The 12,533-nt window shown below is 45.0% G+C and overlaps 1 protein-coding gene across 1 annotated transcript in view; it reads left to right on the forward strand.

The window, feature by feature from the left end:
• Positions 1–7,527: 7,527 nt before the first annotated feature.
• The window catches only part of SMIM14 (small integral membrane protein 14), a 97,620-nt gene continuing 92,614 nt past the window's right edge, over positions 7,528–12,533 (forward strand). Inside the window, exon 1 of the mRNA XM_032790811.2 lies at positions 7,528–7,713. The gene's annotated coding sequence lies outside the window, so the exon portion shown is untranslated. The remainder of the gene's footprint in view (positions 7,714–12,533) is intronic.

Here is a 12,533-nt window from a genome sequence, read left to right on the forward strand (position 1 = left end):
AAGATTCCCTGGCCCAGATACCTCTCAAATCCCCTTGGAGCGAAGGGAAAATTTGAGAGTGGGCAGAAAGAAGGTTACCGTGTGGAGAGACACGGGAGCACAAGTGTCAGCTATCCACCAATCCTTCGTCGATCCCGAACTCATCAAACGGGCCAACAGTCCCCTTACAAATAAATATTAGATCTATCTATAGTGCTGTGATAGCTGAGCTCCTGATCAAGATTGAAAAAGTCTGAAATTTTTTACATTTTCAAGTTTCTTATAATTGTCATGCAAATAAATGATTTAAGATTTCAGTTATAGTTGGCTGTATAATTACAATACTCTTTTCTAACATTCAGTATTTTCTGTTGAAATAGTTTTTGCTCAGTAAGAATTTTCCTATGATCATACTGCAAAGCCAACAATAACTTAACTTCTGATGTTTTGTTTACTCAGTTATTTATATATGCATAATGCCTGTTGTATTCATTTAGATGTAATATATGTGCCAATAGTGTTAACACAACCCATCACTGTCCAACATTAAACAGTGTTAAATAAGATCCCAGGTTTGTTATACAGAGACCTCAGCCTGCTCAGTACCATGGTGCAAACACCATTAAAAATCCATTTAACATTTATTAAAAAATACAGATGCTCCCATTCCGGAATGCCTTGTGTAAGTCAAAATTTGCCTAGTCGGGAAGGTATACCTGACAATTATGTGCAAAAAAAACAATTCCTGAACTTTTTCTGTAAGTGCAGATTTGTGTAAGTCGGGTTTGCGTAACCCAGGGAGCGTCTGTACAGAAAAGGAAAGAGTTAAAGCATTTATAATCTAAAATATTAAGTATGGCTTTCATGTTAACAACATTTCCTTTTCCTTTAGCTGAAGAGAGCTTTGTAAGAAGAAAAACCACAAAATTTTTGACAGTCTTTTAGATGGCACTAAAGGGAGTAACTGTCCTTTTGGGTGAAAGAAAGGACATTCTTTGATATGGGCTAGAGCTGCTGCTGCTGTTGAAGCCCAACCCTGTTTCATCCCAGATGGTGTTTGGGATTCAGCTGGAGCACCTGTACAGGTGATGAAGTCATCCGGGTCCCTCTCAGGCCCAGTCTCTCAGACATCTCTCAGGATGATGAAGACCCTGGTTCTCAGGGGACAATGGGGTGGCAGCTGCAGCCATGATGGTGAAGTTTCGTCCAATAGTCAATTTTTCTCCTCAAAGTCTTTTTCTTTAAAGACCCTGTTACAAGGCTCAACATCCACCACTCGATTGGTGCCTCCTCCTGGTACTCTTGAGGATTAGCTCAAGGCCGATACCCCCTCCGTTCCAATCCACAGTTTTCACACTGTCACTCTGTCTCCGCTGTTCTCCTGAAGCCTCAGAAAACACAGCGTCCTCTTTGTGACTCAGCCCTCCAGCCATGTCACTATCTGTGTTCCCCTCTTCCTGAGGAGTTTAGCTACTCAATAGTCCTAGGCAGTCCTCTTGCTCACTACTTCAGTGCCTCTTGCCTGGTGGCTGGTAGGGAAACCCAGGCCTGCCCTCTCCTTATGGTTCTAGCCCAGAGACCCTCAGCTCAGCAGTCTGGGACTTCTTTCTCTGGCCTCACTGCTCCCTGCCTGAGCTTCTTCCTACTGCTAGATCCCTTTTTCTTCCTGGGCCTACCAATTCTCCAAAGCCTCCTCTCTCTTTTAGGGTTGCCAGGTGTCCGGTTTTCAACTGGAATGCACAACACAGCTGACTGGACCACTAAAAGTCCAGCTAGTGCAGAGCTAGCAGGTTCTGTGCCCGGCTCCCGGGAAGCAGCTGGCATGTCCCTCTGGTTGCTAGGTTTAGGGGAAGCCAGGGCAGTTCTGCGCGCTGCCCCTGCCTGCAGGCACCACTCCAAGTACTAACTCAGCAGCTCCTATTGGCCAGGAACCATGGCCAATGGGAGCTGCGGGGGCAGCGCCTGTGGGCAGGAGGGAACCCCCTGGTCACCTCTCTGCCTAGGAGCCACAGGGACATGTTGCCACTTCCTGAGATCTGTGCGGCCTTCCTCCATCCCTGAGAAATGCCAGGGCCTCCTGAGATCAGCACCACCCGGAGTCTGCACCCCAAACCCCCTCCTGCACCCCAACCCCCTGACCCAGCGCAGAACGCTTTCTTGCACCCAAACTTCCTCCCAGAGCCCACACCCCAAACCCCAGCCCTGTGCCCCCTCCCCTTCGCCAAACCCCGCAGCCACAGCCCAGAGAGCTCTCTTGAACTCCAGACCTCTCGTCCCCAGCCCTATCCCAAAGCCTGCACCCCTCCAGCCAAAGCCCTCACCCCCTCTGCATCCCACCCCCTACCCTAGCCCAGTGCTCCCTCCCACACTCCAAACCCCTCTGCCTCAATTCGGAGACCCCTCCTTGCTCCCTAAACTCTTAATCCCCAGCCCCATCCCAAAGTCCATCCTTCCAGCTCAAACCTTCACCCTGCCCCCCCACATCCCAACCCCCTGCCCCTGCCCTGTACTGCCTCCCACACTCCAAAGCTCATGCCCCAGCTTGGAACCCCCTTCCACACCCAAACTACCTCCAAGAGCCCACACCCCAACCCCCTGCCCTATCCCTGAGTGTCCCTGCTATATTCCAAACCCCTCAGCCACAGCCCAGAGACCCCTCCTGCTCCCTAATCTCCAGCCCCACCCCAAAGCCTACACCCCCAGCCCTCACCACCCCCACACCCCAACCTCCTTCTCCAGCCCAGTGAAAATGAGCAAGGGTGGGGGAAAGTAAGCAATGGAAGGAGGGAGTGAGCAGGCTAGGGGGTGGGACCTCAGGGAACAGGTGGGGCAGAGTAAATTGTTCCATTTTCTTCTATTAGAAAGTTGGCAACCCTACCCTCTTCCCAGGGAGTGACTTCAATTTCTGCTCACTCCCCTATCTCCTGGGAGTGTCTGCCTTTTCCCAGCAGCTCTTTCTCTTTCAACTCCTGGGCTTTATAGGCCCTGCCTATTCCTGTCTAGCTGAGCCTCCTTAATCAGCTATCTAATGGGTTAATTAGCTCATCTGGCCTGCATTCAAACCTGCAGGGTGAGTGTGGGGTAGTCACAGGAGGGAATGGTGGTTGGAATAGTCCATCCCCTCATTATTTTGTCTGCCAATTAGACCTAGCTTCTGACACCAATTTTGGTTTGCTAATTTCTGGTTCCACATTTTTCTTGTTTACCAAGCATGAGATTAGCACAGTCTTTGAGTTTTATCAGTAGGCCTTTTTGTTTGGACTAATTCAGTTTTTGTGTCTCCCTTTCGTACCTTTTCCCATCAACATTTGTTGCTATAGGTTATTGTGACATCTTATGAATAAGGCTATGAGTCTTTCACAGAGGTCATGGATTCCAGGACCTCTGTGACTTCTGCAGCAGCTGGTGCAGCTGACCCCAGGGCCACCGGAGCTCGGACAGCCCCAGGCAGCTGGTCCCAGGTGCCACCCTGGAGCAACAGCCAAGGAGCAGAAATGGTGGGGCCCCAGGCTGCCCCCTGCCTGGAGCAGCGGTGGGGTGCCACCCCCTGCTCAGAGCAGCAGTGGTGGCAGGGTCCCGGGCCGTTCCCCCCGACCCGGAGCAGCAGTAGTGGTGGGGTGCTGCCCCCTGCCCAGAACAGCAGTGGCTGCAGGGCCCCAGGTTGCCCAGTCTGGAGCAGGAGCAGCAGCAGCGGGACCCCGGGCTGCCCATCCCCCAGCAGCAGGATTGGCAGGGCCCCAGAGCATCTCCCCAGCAGTGGAGGGGCTCCACAGTGCCCCCCCCCCCCGATTTAGTTAGGGGTGTTTTTAGTAAAAGTCATGGACAGGTCTCTGTTTATTGCCTGTGACCTGTCCATGACTTTTACTAAAAATACCCATGACTAAATCATAGCTTTTTACTGTGAACTTATAAATTATGGTAAATTTGTAGACCCAATTATTGCAGCAGGCACGTTATACTTACTAGATAGCTCATATTTTTTAGTTTATTTACTTCAGTTTGGTATCAGTGTCACTGTGGTGGGGAGGGAAGGTCTGTTGTATGCAGTACACAATGGTAGTTACTCCTGGGGGAATTTTGCGCCACTGTGTGTGTGCATAATTAATGAGCTGTGCATACTTTTAATTTTCTGCGCAGAAAAAGCTTCTGCTGAAAAGTTGCTGCAGTGCTGTCTTTTGCCCATCAGAGGGTGCTGTGTCACTAGAACACAGCATAAGAACATAAGAACTGCTGTAGGGAATCAGACCAAAGGTCCATCTAGCCCAGTATCCTGTCTACCGACAGTGGCCAAAGCCAGGTGCCCCAGAGGGAGTGAACCTAACAGGCAGTGATCAAGTGATCTATTTCCTGCCATCCATCTCCATCCTCTGACAAACAGAGGCTAGGGACACCATTCCTTACCCATCCTGTCTAATAGCCATTTATGGACTTAACCTCCATTAATTTATCTAGTTCTCTTTTAAATGCTGTTAGAGTCCTTGTCTTCACAACCTCCTCAGGTAAGGAGTTCCACAAGTTCCTTCACAACCTCCTCAGGTAAGGAATTCCACAGCAGCAGCTCCCAGCAGAAAATTTCTTCTGTAGTTCCTCCTTGTGCCCACCAGAGGGTGCTGTGGCGATAGAACACAGTAGCTGCTCCCAGCCAGCTAGGGAAAAGAAAAAGCCTGCAGAGCCTTCTCCACAGTGCTTGTCAGGCCAGATCAGGAGACAAGGACTATGAGGAGACAGACAGTGTGGGGTGCTGGGTAGGGGTCAGACAGGCTCATAAGGGCTAGTGGGGGAGGACAGACTGGGGAAGGGACTGAATAGGAATGGAGGGGCAGGGCCACATTGTGATGGGAGAGGGGGTGTAGGGCCACATATGGACAGGGTGGCTGAGTGGGGATACAGAAACACATGGGGATGGGAGCGGGTGCAGTGCCACATGGGGAAGGGGGAGTGGGTGTCTGAGTGGGGGTGGAGGGATACTTGTGCCTGACTGAATGGGAGAGGCTAGGGGTCAGCCAGGGTCTGCATGGGGGAAGCTCCCAAACAATCCCTCCTCACCCCCCTAAAAAAAACCTCTTCCATACTTTTCCCACCCATACCCAACAACCCTCCAAATTCACACTCTGGCTTCTTGCCAGCAATTATTTCCCTCTCCCTCGGCTCCTCCATTACCCCTAACTCCCCCAAGCCTTTGCACTGCTTCTGGGCGTGCAGGAAATACATTTCTGTATTGTAGTTTAAATTAATTATTACTCAGAGAGCTGTATTAACATGCCTAATAAGGAATCTATTTGTCAAAAATCATTTTCTGAATCTTTTTTGTTGTCTGTATTCTTCCAGACATATTTGTTGATAGGTATTTTGAAATAAATTACCAAAAATAATTAAAACTGGTGTGATTATATTGTGTTATTTTGACAAATAAAATATGCAGAATTTTAAAATATGGTGTGCAGAATTTTTAATTTTTATTGCAGAATTTTTAATTTTTGGTGCAGTAATCCCCCCAACAGTACTAGTTAATGATTGGGCTGTCCGTCAGGCAGCAGTCTATTGTCTCCAGAGGGCTGAAAGGAGTGGGTCATCTGTGGCTTCTCCATCCCCTTTCACTTCAGTGTTGCTAAACTCATACCTCTAGGGGGGAGATACACTCTTATATGCAGCACAAGCTTTGTGATTAATAAGACTCCAAGCAAAAGTGAAGACACAGATTGCTGGGATGGAAATATGAATTCTCCACTAGTTCTCAGTGTGTGTGTGGGAGTCGCTCTGTGTAATCAGCAAAGAATCCTGTGACACCTTATAGACTAACAGACGTTTTGGAGCATGAGCTTTCGTGGGTGAATACCCACTTCGTCGGATGCATGTGTAATCAGTTACTGTATGCCTCTTCCTCTGGTTCCATTTATGAAAAGGGGCATCAAGCCATGAATTGCTTAGCCTATGCTAGATCCTGAAAATTGAGAGGCCCTAAAGTAATTGCTTTCCTTGTGTGTATCTCTAACTGTACACATACTGGGGATTTAAGGAGAGTGCTCTGCTTGCAAATTATATCACTTTGCACCCCTGGGATATGTAAATATTTTGAGCCAGATTCACTAGTATGCACTGTGATGCAAAGCAGTTCCAATGATGCAAAGAATTTAGATACTGGCATAGAGAGTACACTTATAAAGTTTGCAGATGATACCAAGCTGGGAGGGGTTGCAAGTGCTTTGGAAGATAGGATTAAAATTCAAAATGATCTGGACAAACTGGAGAAATGGTCTGAAGAAAATAGGATGAAATTCAATAAGGACAAATACAAAGTACTCCACTTGGGAAGGAACAATCATTTGCACACATACAAAATGGGAATTGACTGCCTAGGAAGGAGTACTGCGGAAAGGAATCTGGGGGTCATAGTGGATCACAAGCTAAATCTGAATCAACAGTGCAACGCTCTTGCAAAAAAAGCAAACATAATTCTGGGATGTATTAGCAGGAGTATTGTAAGCAAGACACGAGAAGTAATTCTGCTCTACTCCGCGCTGATTAGGCCTCAACTGGAGTACTATCCCTAGTTCTGGATGCCACATTTCAGGAAAGATGTGGACAAATTGGGGAGTCCATAGAAGAGCGACAAAAATGATTAAAGGTGTAGAAAACATGATCTATGAGGGAAGATTGAAGAAATTGGGTTTATTTAGTCTGGAGAAGAGAAGACTGAGAGAGGACATAACAGTTTTCAAGTACATAAAAAGTTGTTACAAGGAGGAGGGAGAAAAATTGTTCTTCTTAATCTCTGAGGATAGGACAAGAAGCAATGGGCTTAAATTGCAACAAGGGCGGTTTAGGTTGGATATTAGGAAAAACTTCCTGTCAGAGTAATTAAGCAGTAGAATAAACTGCCTAGGGAGGTTGTGGAATCTCCATCATTGGGGATTTTTAAGAGCAGGTTGGACAAACACCTGTCAGGGATGGTCTAGATAATACTTAGTCCTGCCTTGAGTGCAGGGGACTGGACTGTATGATCTCTCGAGGTCCCTTCCAGTTCTCTGATTCTATGAGCCATAAACCCAGTTTAATTGGTCAGTTAAATTTGAATTGGGATTACATAGATATATGGCACTTTGATAGGTCATATATAAAAATGTTACATGGTATGCCTGACACTGGGCAGGTAACATTCACAATCCATGATTTTAGATTATTGGTGTAGGCAGTTTTTGGCAATGTAAATACGATTAGGTGCTGTGTGTCACTTGTGGTGAATTAAACGATTGGGGTGGGGGGATTTCTTACCCCAGTGTCGTTTAGTGCCTCTCAGGAGATCCAGCTGTGTGTTTTAAATAAGACCTTCATAGCCCCACTCACCAGCCGTCTGTTTGTGCGTGTGGAAATCCCCCTGGTCTCACAATGGCCTGAGACACGAGCCCCGCACCAGTGAAGGATGCTATATCTGGCGCCGCTGCATCCTGGCTTTGCCTGCATGCTGGGGACACCCCCCTCCGTCCGCAATCAGTGGGTAGTGCTAGGCGCTTCGCACCGCCCAGTTAGACGTGAGAGCAAAGAGAGGGAGGCCGGGAAAGCTCTTCCCAGCTCTGAGCCGGCAGATCCGGGTCTCGTGGTCTAGACTGACGTGGTCAATCGAATCAAAACAGAAGGGGAAAGGTTCCTGGGGCTGAGCCGCGGCTTGTGCTGGTCGAGCAGCCGGAGCGAGAAGGCGGCAGCGGCAGCAGACACAGCACCAGACTCCAAGGCTAGGTGAGTGTCTGCCTCCCCCTGCACTGTGTCTGCAGGTTTGATCTGTTTCCACATTCACGGTAGGGTTTAGGGGGGACGGGGGAGAGGGGCGCAGGGAGCCTGCCCCTTCCAGCTGGGTTGCTGTGCAGAGTCAGATTCTATCAAAAAAAGTTTCAGAGCAGCCCCTCCCTTCAACCCTTATTTACTCTGAGATCTGAGAAACTGGAAAAGCCTTTCAGGGGAAAGGGTAAGAGCCCCGACGCTGAAAACTAGACTGGACAATAACAACACTGCACTTACAATAGCAACGTTGCACTGACCCCAAAGCCATGGGTTAGTTGGATCCGGTGAGGCTTTGTGAGCTCTCCTTTAAATTTGATCTGTGATTTAAAGCCTGCTGAAATACAAAAAATCTCTTGACTTCTCTTACACAGACGTCTATAGGTGTCAAGAAAAGATGCACTACTAACTGTCTGAGAGATCTTGTTTTTTTGAGGGAGAAAAACCTAGTGAAACATGTCTACGCATTATATTTGGAAATGTAATGTCTAGATTTGATTCTGTGCCTCAGATTTTAAGTGCCTCAGATTTTGGATATTTAATTTGAATTACTGAACGTTAGCAGCCATTTTTTAAAATATTGTCTTTAATGCATGTTGTGATCACTGATGAAGGTCCCAGTCTTGCAAGGAGAAACAAGCACTGGTGGGTTGCCCCCTTCTAAGAGCTCTTTGCCAGAATGGGGCCTTACTAACTTTGGTCTTTTCTATAAACAATGCTTCCCAAAAGCAGATCTCATTTGAAAGACCTCAAAATAAAAAAAAAAAACTAATTTTGATTCCTTGTTACATACCGTTATAGGAAATAAATCCTAGATAATCCCCTGAATTCTCCATATTCTTCTGACCTGTTCCTGTTCAAGAAATCTGGCTAATTATTATTACTGACAATCAATTTAAAGTTTGACCTTTGTGTATTCGTGACAATCTTAAGAATGTGGTCTGACTAGTGAAAGCAAATGACAACAGAGAGAGTGTATATATTTTAATGGTTAGAGGTTAGGGCAATGAGTTAAATCCTGATTGCCATTCCTTCCCGTGCCACTGCTGACTTGGGAAAGTCAGTTAATGGCTTTAGTTTTTACTTTCTTCTTAGGCAATATATGGGAATAACAATTCTTGCTCACTTCGAAGTGGTGGTGTGTGGATCAATTGATATTTCTGAGGAGATTGAAGATCTTTGTATGAAAGGTGCTATAGAATTGCAAAGTAGTACATACTAGAATTGTTATTGGTCTCCTTAGAGATCAAATCAGCTTTGTTTAATTGCTAGTGCACTTCACAGATCCGCTGGTCATTCTTTGGCCCTCTCTTGGAGCATGAATGACAAAACTCTACCACAGATTTGAGATTTCAGTAGCAGCCACTATGTAGTGGCTGTAGTGTTTTTCTGTGACCTAAGTGGCTAATTTCTCCTATTCTTGATTCACATAGAATCATGTTAATTATATTTATTTCTATCTAGTTTCTTATACTGCACTCATCACCGTGGTTTTAGAGCACCTGTCCCATCTTTATCTCCTCTGAGTTCCTAGCATACAGCCCAGTAATTTGCTCTATCTGCTGGGACCGGTATTAGATCCTGAATCTGAACAAAAATCATCATGATAAGAATTACTGATGGCATACATTGTTATTAAAGATGTTGTCAGCATAAATGGCATTATGCAGTGCAGTTTAGGATTTATTCATAATTTTATAACTGGAGAGGTAAGGTATGTCTTTATAAGGTGGAGTTCTGAGTTTGGAGAAAGTTATCTTTTCACTTCTTGTCTGGCGATTTTTCTCATTTCCTCCTTTCATATATTTAGACTTGAGAAGTACTGATGTGTGGGACTTATTTGCATAACTGACTTGTCATAAAAAAACCTGATAGTCATGCTTCAGAGTATATTGTAGCTGATATTTTAGGTACTAAACTACCTCTTTAAATGCCCAGTCTTGCTCCTGCTGAAGTCCATGGCAGCAGAATTAATCACTAATTTTGTAAGTTGAGAGTCTCAGTAGAGCCTCAAACCAGAATAGAAGAAGTGGCATGACCATATCTCTGAATGTGACTGAATTTGATGGAGGACACTGATATTTGTTTGACAATACAAAATATCACTATCTTATTTCTGTGTTTTTACATTGATCTAATAGTTCTTAACAGTAAATGCAAAAAAAAAAATGTTTTAACAGACTATATATGGTGAAATGTATATCCCAAATATATCTTCAACCCACATTCTAGAGCAAATCAGAGCAAACTGAACATGATTTGCATACACTTAACTCTCAGATAAACCAAAGAATGCATTTCATTCAAACTTTGTAGTCTGCATATTCCATTTTTTAATATTTTCTTTATAAAGCTTTTTTTGCTTTCATGGACAGTTCCTGCATTCTAGTTGTTAATATAGAACCCAATTTTGTAAGGTGCCGTATACCTCTTGGGAGGTCCTGAGTGCTCTCAAATCCCAAGTCAAATAGCAGTTGAGGGTACTCAGTACCTTGCAGGATCTGGCTTGTAGAGTCAATTTCTCCAGTTCCTTTTCAAGTAAGAATTGGATTAACTTCAGCAGCATGGCTCCCTTCAACCTCTAGTGTCTAGGTTCTCTTCATTGGCAGCTGCCTCATGAAATTTCCCTGGAAGGGGTTCCTCATAATGTAAGGCAGGGGTAATCAATTAGTTTTTGTTAAGGTCCAGATTTCTTGGTCAAGATCCAGACTCCAGAGAAAATAATGGCAATAACAAGTAAATAAAAAGATTTTGGAGTCCGTTCAAAAGTAACTGGTGGTCTGGATTTGCCCTGTGGGCCGCCTATTATCTACCCCTGGTGTAAGGGATCCACACTCAGGAGCTTAAACAGCCTCAGCTTGTATTAACTCCTTACTGAATTCGCCATGGGATTTGATAGAGGTAGAGGGCAAGTTTATGTTTTGTGCCCTGGTCCTTCTATACTAGCATTTCTCAAATGAGACCACCATGGTCACATGCAGCCACCAGAGGCTTTTCTTGTAGCCACAGCCACCTGGGTGGTGATTGGGTCTGCAAGTACAGGTTGGGACCTGCCCCATCTGGAGCCACAAACACCAGAGGAGCAGATAGCTGGTGTCAGTTCTCCACCTTCCCATGGGCAGTGGGGCTCAGGCTTCTGGCTTCAGCCCTGGGGTGGCAGGCAGCAAGCTGTGGCCATGTGGTGGTAGGCTCACCCTCCCCAGCTTCAGGCTCACCCTCCCCCCGCCCCCCCATCGCCTCTGGCTCCTGCTGCCGCCCATGACCCATCCACCTCATCACCCCTGGCCCCCAATGCCTCCTTACCCACCTCCCAATCCAAGGCGTAATTTGTCCCCCAGCTTGCCAGGGCTGAGTAAGTCTGCTGTGAAAAGTGATATTTATATGTTTGTTAATATTACTTTTCACTTCCTCCCAGCTAGCTAACAAGTCTGCTGCTGTGAAAAGTGATATTAACATACAAATATCACTTTTCACGGAAGCAGACTTACTAGCTAGCAAGTCTATTAAAAAAACAAACAGAAAGCAAAAGGAACAACAACAAAAAAGACAAGAACATGCAAAACACCTTATTTATATTTCTAATCTGTTTAGGTCCAGTAAAGAATAGAGGCAACTGTACATTGTTATTACTGAGTCTGAAAAAAAAAAAACCAACACCTCTACATAAATAAATTACAATGATTTGGACAGGTATATGTGCATATTTGTTTGTTTTTCCTAAAGCTAATTAAGTTTTTTTGGAAAAATTGTCATACTGGCCACCAGCAAGAGTTGGTGGCCGTACTTTGAGGCCACCAGAAAATCTGTTGTGTGAACCCCCTGTCTATACCATACCCATTCATTCAGGATCCTTAGCAGTATAGAGGGGCCACCTGGGACAAAAGAGTGGTGCTCCGGAGGTTGATGATCTTGCCTTTCATGTTAAGTTAAGAGATCCTTGCACAGCTTCCCCTCCAAATGTTGTTCCTGAGCAAGACGATTAGGGTGTTATAAATTTGCATGGATGCTGCACAGACTTCAGTTAAAGTAGCTACCTTATATTTTAAAGGTAATGAGACACATTCATATAACTCTGTTGAAGTCAATGGAGTTACACCAGGGATGAACTTGGTTCTGAGTCCAGTCTTGATTCTGGGGCTGCAACAGATGTACACTCATTAAAACTTCTGACTGTCTTGCATCAGAGTAAATACAGTTTAATTCTTACTACAGCTGACACAATTGTCTGATCCAAAGCATTTAACATCTTAAAAGGGAAAAATCCATGCTAGAAAAGAATAAAGCATCCGTTTAAAAATATAGGGCCAATTTCTGTCTTGATATAAGCGGGTTTAACTCCATTAATTTCCACTGACTACTCTCAAACATCTGGTGACCTCTCTGGCACAAACAGTCTTTTTGGTATAATCCACTAAGTCAATTTGTATATTTATTATTGGTCTGTCATAAAAGCTTTATTTTTAGTAGGACAGTATTTTTAGAAAACTTGAAATATTTGATCTCTGCATTTCATATTAGAAAGCCTAGTTAGAAAAAGAACAGTCCAGTCATATGAAGATGTGATATCTCTAAAGACAGCAGTTAGCTGTTTAAATAGTAAAACCTAAATAAAACATGAATCCTTGTACCTGCCAAACCTTGCTCACATGAATAGGCCTTACTTACCCAATGGAAGCCCATTATAATTGTTGGTGTTCACTCAGCACCCTTAATATTCAGGCAACTTATTTAGATGCCTAAATATGAAAATAATACCAAAAAGATCTTATAAGAGAGATGAG

The sequence above is a fragment of the Chelonoidis abingdonii genome, chromosome 5 (assembly GCF_003597395.2).
Source record: "Chelonoidis abingdonii isolate Lonesome George chromosome 5, CheloAbing_2.0, whole genome shotgun sequence".
Taxonomy (NCBI): Eukaryota; Metazoa; Chordata; order Testudines; family Testudinidae; genus Chelonoidis; species Chelonoidis abingdonii.